At 47.1% G+C, this 12871-nt stretch overlaps 1 protein-coding gene across 1 annotated transcript in view; it reads left to right on the top strand.

Moving 5' to 3' along the window:
* FNDC1 (fibronectin type III domain containing 1) overlaps positions 1-12871 on the top strand; it is a 962270-nt gene that overhangs the window by 405573 nt on the left and 543826 nt on the right. The gene's annotated exons all lie outside the window — the stretch shown is intronic.

Here is a 12871-nt window from a genome sequence, read left to right on the forward strand (position 1 = left end):
TTCCTGCACAGTAACACGCCAAGCCTACCTTCATGACCGGAATACTCCAAACCATGAGGAAATAGCAGCAATGCACAGACTATCACAAGAAACAGAAGGACTCTATATAATGGTATTACCGGGAGGTAACCAATGCCGTTGGACCGGCAACCTTTGGCTCTCCAGATGTTTTGGACTAAAACTCCAAACTTTATTGAAACATGCATGGTATATAATCTTGCAAAATAGTCTTTTGCAAAACAGGCCTTTTCAAGCAGAAGCCGGCTTCATAGATGACATCCACAGAATGGGAATCTTGGGGCTCGGACAACGCTAGATTTGCATTCAACACTGGCAGAATTACACACTATCTCAGATGCAAGCTGTGCACTGTTTTAAATACAAAATATGCCAGTGTACATGTATCCAGTGGTTCCAGAACCTTGTTTTAGGTCGGGCTCCCTATGCATGTCGCCCCCTACATTCTCCAAATGAGAATGCAGGACAATGACCACCAGAAACAAGCCTTTTACCCCCAACACATGCATTGGTACCACAAACAAATGCTAAAAAGATGGGAACTTAAGAGTGGTCATTGCAGAGCTTAAATGAAACTTGAGGCCACTAACCAGAGTGACCAAACTCAAGACTATGCATACGTAAGGCTGCATATTCACCATTGCCAAGAAGAGTACCCCATGAATGTTGGGTATAACGTTTATTCATCGACAGTCATTGTTCGATGTTTTTATTCTCCAAAAATATATGGGGTGTGTGCAAGGGTATATAAGGGGTGGGGGTAGGGAATAGTGTAAAATTCAGAGGGGAGGGGAGAACCCCCCGAAAAATTTCAACATTCCAATGAGGTTTTTCAAAGAAAACAAATCAGGGGAAAAACCCATAGAAAAAAGACTGTTGATGAATGAACATGGAACCAAAGGCTGATGTGTGCAGGTAGCAGGCTTGTACTGGCTTATAGGGCAATAGGGCAATGCCCAAACCGAAAACGCAAATTGCTGGTGTGGGCCAGTTTTTCTGGTCCAAGTGGGCCACTTTTTTGGCCAATTGGGCCAGTTTGATGAGTTACTTCACTATGTGGTTAATTGTTTTGAACAGTGCTGCTGAATATCTATGTTTAAAATGCACAATTTGGATCACGCTTTATAAAAAAAAAACTCCCCCTTGGATACGAATCAAACAGTCTATCACAAAAGAAATGATTTGCCATTTGCAGCAGTGGGTCACTTTTTCATTGGTGGGCGAGACAATGTTATGCCCCAGTCCGACCCTGGCAGGTAGATGCACTGTATTCAACCAAATCCATTCTGGCAGAATGGACAAATAGGGAGTACATCCTATTTCAAAAGAAAATGTCTACTCAATACACTGCAGCCCCAAAATGGCCACTATTTGTAACATAAGGGATAGCCTGTAGTTGGGCAGGACATAAGGCTAGGTAAATATTTAGTACAGGGGGAGTAAAATGGAGATGTGTTGAAACTGTTACTACAACGACTTATTGTAGTTAAAATGCTCAAGGACAGGACCACCCCCCTGTACTAAATAAAAACCAAAATGGCTACCAAGCAGCAACTGTAAGAGAAAAAGTAAGATGGTCTCTTCGACTGTTGACTGACTAGAAAGTGTAGACACCCTGCCACCCTCTGAAATCTGATGTTAGTAACCAAGGCACCACCTCGAAATTACATCAGGAAGAAAGAAGAGAGACACCAGGAATTGTTTTTAAAAATGGATCTGTCCTCCAACTGGGCCTGTAACTCCTGCTGGGGTCTACCTGCAACATTCTGCTGACACCGAAAGTGCTACTGGGAGATTCTTAATAGCTGGAACTCCCTCGAAGATTTAAATGCCCTCTCATTGAATCTGGTGAGATCCGAAAAGGGTCATCTGGGGCAGATGAAAAACACCTGTGCCTTAAGACTGGCGGTTTGTGGGATGTCTTCTGCAGGATGTCCAGGCACCTGGCCCTCAATCATTAGTGATTGCTGCTGCAGCAGAAGCACCCACAACTGAGCCAGGGGTACCAGGCCCTCAAATGTGCTCTAAGGTGGAACCTGGGCTTTTTTTCTGAACCCTTTTTAAAATCCTTTTAATGCACCTGTCCCGAGGATTGAGGGGGATTCGCCCTCCAGTTGAACTGAAGACTTACCTAGAAGAGTCCATACCCTAGATTTTACACCATGATCCTCCAGAGGGTCAGATGGAATGCAGCCATGAAGGTAGCTGCAGAACGAATGTTTATCCAGGTCCTACATTCCTTCAGCACTTCTGTTATTGCCTTAATATTGATAGAAAAGACAATTTACAGGGCTGCTGATACTTCCCAAAAAACCCTGCACCCTTTTAAGGCCCAACATGCAGCACTGCATATTACACATTATGTTAGGATTACTGAAATTTGCTTAAAGCGGTTGTAGCCTAAGTATATTACAAAAGGTTTTAACACGCTCACCTTGACAAATCGGAAATCCAATATGGTAGAGACAAATGCAGCAGTGAGAATTCCCCTGAAACAGCCCTGGCCTCGCCAACCCGGAATGAGAAGATACCGGGGGAGAGGACAGGATCGCCAGGGAAACCCTCTAATGGGAAGAAAACCCTGGTAGAGTCTGGAGGCTTGTCGATCGGGAGACAGATGGAGCAGCGGGATCCCAGAGAGGTGATTTCAAATGGAAGCTGCCCCGGATGTTCCTTCTGAGTGCAAGAAAGGAAAGCAAAGAGAGTATCAGAGAGGGAGGAGAGGTAAGACAGTTTAGTATTAAGCAAAAGGAAGAATCTCTCACCCTTGGAGGGAAGGATTGGGACCAGAACTTCGGAACTGGATCTCGAAAGGATAAAGGCTGAGCAGCAAGAAATCTGCAAGAACAGACAGATAAGTGATCTGGACTGGCTAAAGGAAAAAGGCCCAAGGGATAAGGGACTTACCCTCGCGGGTTTCTGAGAGGACGGCAATGTCGTGGAGAAAGTTCTATAGATGGTTGGGTTAAACTGGATTTGCCGGGTAGATCTGAACACGTAGGAAACAGGGGTTGGATTGCGTGAATGATGATACCCTCTGAGAGATTGGAAGAGACAAGATTAGAGTAATGAAAAGAGTAAAGTGTAATATTCAATAAATAAGTAAAGGATTCAATAACAAACTCACGGAGCGTCGGTAGCAGAAGCGATGCGCTGTATCCTTGGCTTTGAGTCTGGATATAGTATCATGTGAGCATTCAGTGGCGTCTCGAAGAGATGTGAAAAGACTAGACCGTTGCTGTCGGCTCGAGGAACTGGAGGGGCATCCATCTTGGAACTGCACTTCCGAACGGTACCGCACAAGCGGGTACGGGACCACAGAGTCCATCTGCTACCATGTGTAACACATTATCTCTGATATTTTCCTGATATATTTTCAATATGTTCTTATTGATACGTTACCTTTGGATGTGTCGTGAATAACAATGTCCTGTATCATCCCAAAGCATGAAGGATATTCTAGTCCCACATCTAGTTTTGATTCATCCCACCCATCAGCCAACATTGCAGATATGGTTGCTGTGTCCAGATTCTCCAACTGTTCCTTGGAAAATGTCTCAGGAGGATAGCTCAGGGACAACATGCTTGCCTTGTAAGCAAGACGACACAGAGCACCACAGGTTCAATCATCGGGTCCGCGCTTAGAAACCTCTGGGTATTGAGCACGTTATAAATAACCTATCATATCATATCATATCAAAATGGTACTGGGTCAAATTCCCCAGAATGTCCCCCTCTTCTATTTTGACTCCTCTTCCTTCTTCTGTTTCTCATGTGCCCCTCCCACGTTCTTGGACTTCGCGTGTGGAGTAAGAAGCAGTAAGTTCCAGAGCCATAAAAAAAGGACGCCCCCAGCTGAGTGTCGTTGTGCTACGCCTGATGCCATTCAGCTTTCTCCACCAAAAACATCCAGAACCAATACATCCTTTCCACTTTAGAGCATTGAATACATTTTAATTCATGAAAAAGCACTCATTATAAAACGAATTACATCATGTGTGTTCTACGTGGTTGGAGTGAAACATCAAACACATCACAGCACTGTGCCCCTTTCATTGCTGTGCCCTCCGGCTACTGAAGGCAGCCAGAAATAACACAACCTGTCAGAGTTTCTCAGCCACTCCAGCGGAGGGCTTGATTTATCACCCAACTTGTAGTGGAAGGTAATCTCTGTGCCCACAGGGCATTTTGGGGCTTTGCAATCACAATAGCCGTCCTTTCTCTGCACTAGAATGTGTCCTTGAATGCTCTCTCGGGGTAAGCAGGACCAGGCAGTGGATCTCAAAGCAGTCTCTCATGGGGATCCTGTCCTATTCTGACTGAGCTGCAGGCTAGACATTTAGCAGCCCTGAACAATACTCAATCAAACAGATTGAAGGGTGATATGCAGGAATATTTGTGTAGGCGCCCATCTGGTGCTTTAAGTAATGTGTTCCATTGAAAATTCAGTGAAACATCACTGGCCTCGAACCCTCGTGCAAACGTACCAATGTTTTCTATTTGTATTTATTAAGACTATTCGTAGTGTGCACCACACCGTATGGGGTGCCAGAGTGGTGTGCAGCTGTTCTTTGAAAGCATGAATTAAGAATTCCTGCATGGGTAGACGAGACACTAGTGGCGGGTGAGGCATCTTACAGCCTGGACTCCGGGGAGAGGGGAGTATGAACAGTCTAGAGAAACATAGAATTATGTCAGCCATTTTAGGAAGCATTATGAGAGTCGGTGGCAGTGGAATGATTGCCCTATATGCATTATGGCTTAAAGGCAAAGGCCTGCACCATTACCTTGCATCAAGGAAAACACGACGATGTATATGCCTTTTATAGTATGAGCTCCAAAGACAGCACCCCTCAAGGCTAGGCATCAGGGGCTATCCAGCTGTGATGGTGGGCGATAGGTATGTTTCTTCAGCCCCACCTTTGATTGGACAATCCCTCCCTACGCATTATAAGCGAATACAGCTGGGTGACTAATATCCACAACAGCCTAGGGCATTGTGGTGACCTTATGAAAATCTTCTGACAGTCAAACACCTGCAACATCACCGAGAGGGACGTGCCTCTAGGTCCGTGCGGGTAATCCTTGCTGAGCCAATGACAACAGTTCACCAACTTCGGATGCAAAGCCCTGGGTGTAAAAACCTTCAAAGCCTAAGGACGGACAATTCACCTGTTCAAAAAAAAATAAGGCGAGGGAAAGTTCCAATACACAATAGAAGGAAAAGACAAGTAAAAATAATAGGAGGAAGCTAAAATACATGGAATGGTAAATCATGATAAGGGGGTGGATAGGGCAAGGGAGAGCTTGGGGATCCCCCATCCCTAAAAATATGAGTCATCAAAAAATAAGCCATGAACTGCCTGTTTTAGCAATTTAATGAGAATGAGTGATTCCTAACCATGACCTAAAATCAACATTTACAGTAAATCCATAGCTTTAGATCTGCACAGTGCCCCCAGAACAAAGGAAAAGACATAGCCCAGAAACCCCACATGAGGCTCTTAATTCTGCACCCACGACAGATGCCAGTGTTGCCTCATCAGTTTAGTGCATTGCTTCCTGGCCCAAGTGAAGAACGCATGAGCAGGTCTCCTGTCATCAAGCTTCTCTTCAAAGGGCATGTTGGTAAAATGCAGCAAGCATGGCATAGAAAGATGCCCCTCCTCCAGAGGAGAAGGACGATGTGCACTCAGACTTGCCACGCAAATCCTGCACACAAGAACCTATTAGGAAATAGAATGCACGAAATATTCAGCTGAATCCTTGAGATAATTCGGATTGGGTGGAAACACACATCTCCCCAACGGTCTTATATTAGGTGGGCAATTCTGACTGGTCTGCAAAGAATGGGTAAAGGATTCCATTTAGTGTTTTTGCCATAATGTATGCACATTTTTGACTTCAAGATGTATAATTCTCCCAATGTTATTGCTAACGCTAAATTTCCAAGATGGCCCGCATGATCACCAGGAAGGTGAAAGGACATGGAATGCCACACCTAGCATGCATTTAATCTAAATGCAGTTACAGAATGGGTGCACACCACTTTCTTCTAATTGGTGGGTTAATCATTGCAAAGATATGACAAGCTCGCTCCGTGCAGAAAGGGGTATCTGTTCTTTCTTATTCTGAAACACTGCAAGTAGTAGTCTAGAAGTCAATTCTCTTCTGCATGCTTAGCTATTACCCCGTGACTCAAAAGGAAAGATAACCACTAAAAGAACCCAAATCAACTCATTCCCCTTCAAAATAATGCAGTTCGACAAGGCCTTGACTTGAAAAGGCAATATCACATTGTAAAGCCTTGAAGGATCTCTACCGAATACTTGTGGACACTTCACATTTAGCCCTTTGCATCGGAATAGGATAATGATATACGCCTTAAAATGTGGTCTTGGTTTGCTTCAACACATGCATATATGTACCTATTTAGGGGTGGGAGCCATTAACGGCTCCAAGTCAGAGACACCCTTGAAAATAATATTTGTTGTTCCAGAACTTTTGGCTCCTGGTGGGCTGGTATTTAAGTAGTTAAACTATTATTTACAGATAATTAGGCCTATTATGCCACAGATACCAATTTACCTGAGAGAATTGGGCACAAACTGTACCGCTGCAATGAACCCAACGCTGACTAACAAAGGTAGCCTTGAATGGGTTAACAAAGCCTGATTCATAGGAAAATTTGTGATTGTATTAGGCCCAATCCAAGGGAATATTTTACCTCAGGACCTTAGACTTCAAAAGGAGCAAAGCAAGTTTAGAAAAGTTACAAAGATACATTATTTCAACAATCCTTCCAAGAGTAAGAGGCCAACCGTTTAATCTTTTTATGTAAACAACCTTTTATTGAGTTTTGCAGAACAATGGATCTATCAGAGGTTACAGAAAATTCTTCCACATTAAAATACCAGCACCATTATCCCGAGCATGAGCCTTAAGCCCCCTATTCCCCCTTCCTCATCCCTCGCCGCGCCCATTTTCCAACTCTTACCCTTACCTCTTATATTTTTTTCATATTTCTGTGGACATCCCCTGTGTTTGTAAACCACTTGAACCCATTGTTTAATGACATCCATCCCGGTCTCCACGCTCCAATTGTTGGAGTGTCCGGGCTCATCAATTTGTCTGCTATAATTGCGCGTTTGCTCACTAGACATGCAGTGATTATAAAGCCCTTTTCATATCTGTCCATTTCCTCCTTTCTCCAAATCCCCAATAGCTTCTCCTTGGGTTCCCAGTGTAATGGTCTCTCCCAGGTCCCTTCCACTTCTCGTCGTAACCCTCCCAATACTGCTGCAGCTTTGGGCATTGCCACACCGTGTAAATAAAGGTCCCTTCATGGGTCTTGCATTTGGGACAGGAGTCGTCCTCCCCTCTACCCATTTTCTTTAGTTTGTCCCTGGAGTAGAAGACCCTGTGCAGGTACTTAAATTGTATCAACCACAGTCGGGCTGCAACAGCCACCTCAGTGGGATGCTGTAGTGCTTCCGCCTTACTCTCCGTCATCTATTTCTCCCTCAGTTTGTCTAATGTTTTTTTTGAATGTAGATGTAAAACTTTATAGAGAATTGAGACCTGCTTCCCCGTTATTTCACCATCCAGTACATTTCGTTCGATTGGGGAAGCCTGTGGGATATCCTAGACCCTATTTAAGTGTGGTCACAGCACATGTCTAAGCTGCAAGTACTTATACTGGTCATGTCTAGGCAACACCCACTGCTCCCTCATTTCCTGAAAGGAATTGACCTCCCCCAGTGGTTACAAAGTCACTCACCCTCTGTATCCCTTTGTTCATCCACTCCCTTCCGCATCACACATTCTGGATCCCCTCAGTGCACTTAGTCCCCCAGATCCTAGCTTCCAACATAATTTTCCTCCCCCATCCCAGGTACCTATAGGCTTGTGTCCAGGCCATGCCCGCTGCAGCTGTAAGTGGCAAGCAGTCGACCTTTTGGGGTTCTCCATACAAGATCCCTTCCCAGCCATTCGTGCCCATCATTTCCGATTCCGCGTCCACCAGGTTACTTCTACCTCCCCGATATGCCATTGTTGTTATGGCCAACTGTGTTGCCCAATAGTAAATCTTCAAGTATGGGAGGCCAGTCCCCCTTCCCACTGAGTGTTGTACAACATCTCTAACTTGACTCTAGTTGTTTTCTTTCCCCATAGGAATTCTGTTAGTATCTTCTTAATCCTGTAAAATGTCCTTGCCTGTTTCCCCATCGACGCGTGTTGCACCACATACAGTAGTCTTGGAAGGGTCCCCATCTTGTAGACTGCCACTCTTCCCATCAAGAACATCGGTAGAGTTGTCCACTGTTTGGCATTTTGCTTGATGATCACCCCTAGGTATCTAAACCCCTCCGCTTCCATTTTTAGAGGTGGATATCTACCTCTGTTTCCATCCCCCCAGTCCACTGGGTAATGAATGGATTTATCCCAGTTTTTTCTGAAGCCAGAATACAATCCAAATTCCTTGAGGATTGTCATTATCCTCGGTGTTGAGACCTCTGGGGTAGTAATATACAGCACGATGTTGTCTGCATACAACGATATCCTTTCCTCTCTGACCTCTGGCCATACAAATCCTGACAGGCCTGGGTCCCCCTGATCCAGTCCGCTAAGGGCTCGAGGACCAGGGAAAACAACATAAGTGATAGTGGCCATTCCTGTCTGGTTCCCCGTTCTAGTGTAAATCTCTCCAAAATCACATTATTTACCTTTACCCGGGCCGTTAACCCATTACACAACACTTTGATCGAGCCAGTGAAGCCATCGCCAAAGCCCATCCTCTGCAGCACCGCGATCGGGTATACCCTTTCAATGGAGTCAAAAGCTTTATGTGCACCCAATGCCAGGATGTCTACCGGACACAGCAACCTCTTCGCCCTCCCACCCCCCAAGACCAGGTGGAGGCACCCAATGTTCAGTCTAGGTGAACTAATCAGGATGAATCCACACAGATTTCCGTTCACTACATCCGCTATAATCTTGCTTAGCCTATTCGCCAAGGCCTTTGCCAGGATTAAGTAAGGATATTGGTCTGTGTGACCCGCAGCACTCCCTTGGTTTCCCCTCTTTAGGCATCAGAACTATAGTAACGTCTCTGAGATCCAGAGGGAGCGCTCCTTGTTCCTTGCTCTCTTGGAACATCACTCACAGGACCCCCGAAAACTCATCCTTCTGCTTCAACCAGAGTTCCAATGGGAACCCATTGGGCCCAGCCGATTTACCTCTCCCTAATTGTACCATCTCCTCTAATCATAGTGCCACCTCCAATACCTCTCTCTGCTCTACCGATAAGTGGATCAACTCCAAGTGACCCAAGAAGTTCACCACCTCTGCCTACCTCTTAGTGAGCTGCATAGAGTACAGCTTCTGGTAGTATCTGGCAATAGCCTGGGCTATCTCCACCGGTTCCCTCGTCTTCTCTCCTGCCTCCCTCCATTCAATTTCACACACAACCCTGTTGGTTTCCTCTCTTCATGCCAGCCACACCAGAAGCTTCCAAGTCTTGTCCCCCATTCATATATAAGAAACACCCAGTGCCACCAGTTCACCTTCGCCCTTTCAAGGGACCTAACCCTAATTTCTCCTCTAATGTTCCGAAGCTCTCTTTCTGTTTCCTCTGAGTGGGACTGCCTCATCTGGTCCTCTAAGCCAATACCCTAGGCTCCGCCTCCACCATTTATCTCTCCCTCTCTCTTCACTTAGCCGTCACTATGGCTATGGTCCTCCCTCTTAACACTGCTTTGTAAGCTTCCCACAGAACCCATTTGGATTCCACTGATTCCTTGTTGGTACTAAAATACTGTTCCTTTTCCTGCTTCAATTCCCTCATTATATCCTCATCCTGCACTTGGTTGATCCCCAGTCTCCATTCACCCCTCATTGCGTCAGTCCGAGTCTTTATCATCCACGTCAGTGGTGCATGATCTGAGATGCCCCTGGGTAAGTAACCCACCCCCTTTCATTTGTCTACAGTGGCTTATGAAGCAAAGGCATGGTCTATCCCAGCATGGCATGATTACTTCATTGAAGTTTCTGGCCACTATTGTAAGACCCAGTTGTATCCCCATCTTTCTCCTTTTGACCTCCTCCAGTCTGTCCCGTAGTAGTGCAGGTAGGGAACAGACATTTATAAAGGAGATTGCTTCTCGTCCCAGGCCTTCCTGCACCCCCACCACCCTGACAACTGCCTCTTGAAATGCCCCAGTGACCTGATAGGGCAAAGTTTTCCTCATGAGTATACCCACCCCCCTAGAACTGCTTGTGAACCCGGCATGAACCACTCATTTATACTGCCCTCGTCCCCGTATGCGACATGTACCTCCCAGGAGATGGGTCTCCTGAAGAAATACAACATGTGGTTTTACCCACCTTAGATACTGGAATACCATATTTCTTTTGAGCTTATCGTTCTTTCCATTCACATTCCAGGAGATACACCTTATGCTGCTCTTGTTATCCACTGCTACCTTTCAATGGTTTGTGCCTTTGTTTCTTTGTTTCCAATCATAACCCCAGGCGCTGTCTACCCATTCAACTGACCCTCTCTGCCACTGCCTCTGATATCCAACATAACACCCAACTTGGCACCCCCATCACCCCCTCTGTGCCCTCCCTGCTCCCTCCCCATACTTCTTCCCCCAACCTTGAAGCACCTGTCACCCTGAATAACCTGGCCCCTATAAACAGATGATCAAACTCCTTCTCCCCCATTGTCCCCCCAAGACCACCCACCCTCTTAACTCTATTCCCTGTCATTCCCATTTTATCCCACCCAGTCATACTCCCACTAACTACTGCTGCCGCACTGAAAACCCTCTGCCTCCCCCATGCAATAGAAATATGTGAATCTGTGAGACCAGAACCTACCCGACCATCATCCCACATTTCACACTATCACCACCTCAGCCCAGCATTCAATCCCCCGGTCCCTCTTCTCTGTCCCCCATTGGGGGGGTATCTGAGCCCCGATCCAGAGGGTCGAGTCAACTCTGCGAAGTGTTCCATCCGTAACCACCTGAATCCTGTATCCGTCTCTCCACTCCTGCAATGGTGGGCCCCCTCTCTCTTCCCTGTCCAATTTAGGCCTTTCCCCTTCGTTTCTGCCCTGATTACGACTCTAATCTGCCTTCCTCCCTGGCGGTGCTGTAACCACCAGCCCTTCAATCTCTATCCAGTCGCAGATGTCTTGCGGTTCTGAAACACCCAGAATCTCTCCCGACTCATCACTCTTAATTTCGCAGGGAACATGAGCATGTATTTTATTTGGTTGTTCCAAAGCCTCTTTGAACAATCTCCTTGCACTCTGCTCTTGCAAAGTGTAGTCTGGGAAGATCATCACCTTCGTGTTTTCCACTGTAATTGCCCCTTTGCTTCTGGCTGTTTGAAGGATTACGTCCCTCTCCCTGTAATTGAACAGTTGGACCGGTCTTGGGGGGCTCCCAGAGGAGGCAGTCTACCTGGGACTCTATGCGCTCTCTCACTTGCAAAGAATGCAGCTAATTCCTTCCTCTTCAGCACCTCCTTAAGCCACTTCTCCTGGCAATGGTCCATTGCAGGGTCCTCGATTCTCTCCGGGAGGCACACTATCCTGATGTTGGCCCTCCAGGACCTTCCCTCAGCATCCTCGGCTCTCTTCTCCAGAGCCCATTACTTTTTCTGCAGCACTTGGACCTTGGTGTGTAAGGATTTCACAGTGTCTTCAGTGCTCCTCGGCTTCTCCCACTCTCTCCAACACTGCTCTCAAATCTGTCCAAAGCAGGATAACCTCCACCCACACTTCCCCGATCTTGCCCTCCATGCTGATTTCTGGAGTCAGTCACTGCTTTCAAGACCCGTGCTATTGTGTGTTCCGCTTTCCCCACTGCAGGCATTTCCTCTGCGCCCTGAGCTACTGATGTTCTGCCCGCTGTTCCAGATGTATATCTTTCCATTTTACTCTTTGTTGCCTTGACGGTATCTCTTTCACCATGGTCGTGACTGTCTCCCTCCGTTCCCACCAGGGACACTCCCCATAGGCCCTCTGTAGTGTTCCAGAGTGTGTTGCTTGCCACTCTTCACCTACTTTCGGGGGCAGCCTCCTGCACCTCTCTCCCTTGGCTTTGAGGCCTGCCAAGATAGATGGGCCTCTCTACTTACTCACTTCAAGAGGGTCAGCCTCTCCCTGGAGGTGTTCCCTGTGATCACCACGCCCGGCAGGGAGTCACCGTCCACCCGTTGTGCTTGTCCTGTTTTTGCGTGGGTGCTTCTTCCCCCCACTCTTCTGCCTTTCTCACAGGCCTCCTGCCAGGCCAGTCCCTGTCCCCCTCACCAGTTTCTGGGCCTCTGTACAGCCTCCTCTGTGTGCCAGTCCACAGCCATTCTGCTCTGCTGCCTTCCTTTAATTTGGGCGGGGGTGTCACAGCACTGACCCCCACCGTCCTGCAGTGCCTCACCTCAGTGAAAACCACGGTTGTAGCAAATGTACGGGTGGGTGCACCTCGGCAGTGTGATCCCCCACCCTCCACCACTCCACTCTGTCCGGGCTTAGTCTCCCTTGGATCCGTCAGACCATCATATCATATCATATCATCCTGCATGCCTTTTGTGCCATGAGCGGTCGCGCTGCAGTTTACTCAGAGGCAGCCCTTGCCGGTGTCTGTACAGGATAGAAGAGGGGCGCGGCTGGGCTCAGCCTCTGTCCGTGTCTCCTCAGGGAGGCTTGGTGTGTTGGCAGTCTTCAGGAGCCGGCTATGGGTCCGGCTCTGGCACCACCTCCTCAGTCAACCCACCTTCTCTATTCGTCTTGGTGGCAGGTTTGTATCCTGCACCCAGGTAGTTGAAAGGGCTCTCGGTTTCA

The sequence above is a fragment of the Ambystoma mexicanum genome, chromosome 4p, assembly GCF_040938575.1.
Source record: "Ambystoma mexicanum isolate Mex_15411 chromosome 4p, UKY_AmexF1_1, whole genome shotgun sequence".
Classification (NCBI taxonomy): domain Eukaryota; kingdom Metazoa; phylum Chordata; class Amphibia; order Caudata; family Ambystomatidae; genus Ambystoma; species Ambystoma mexicanum.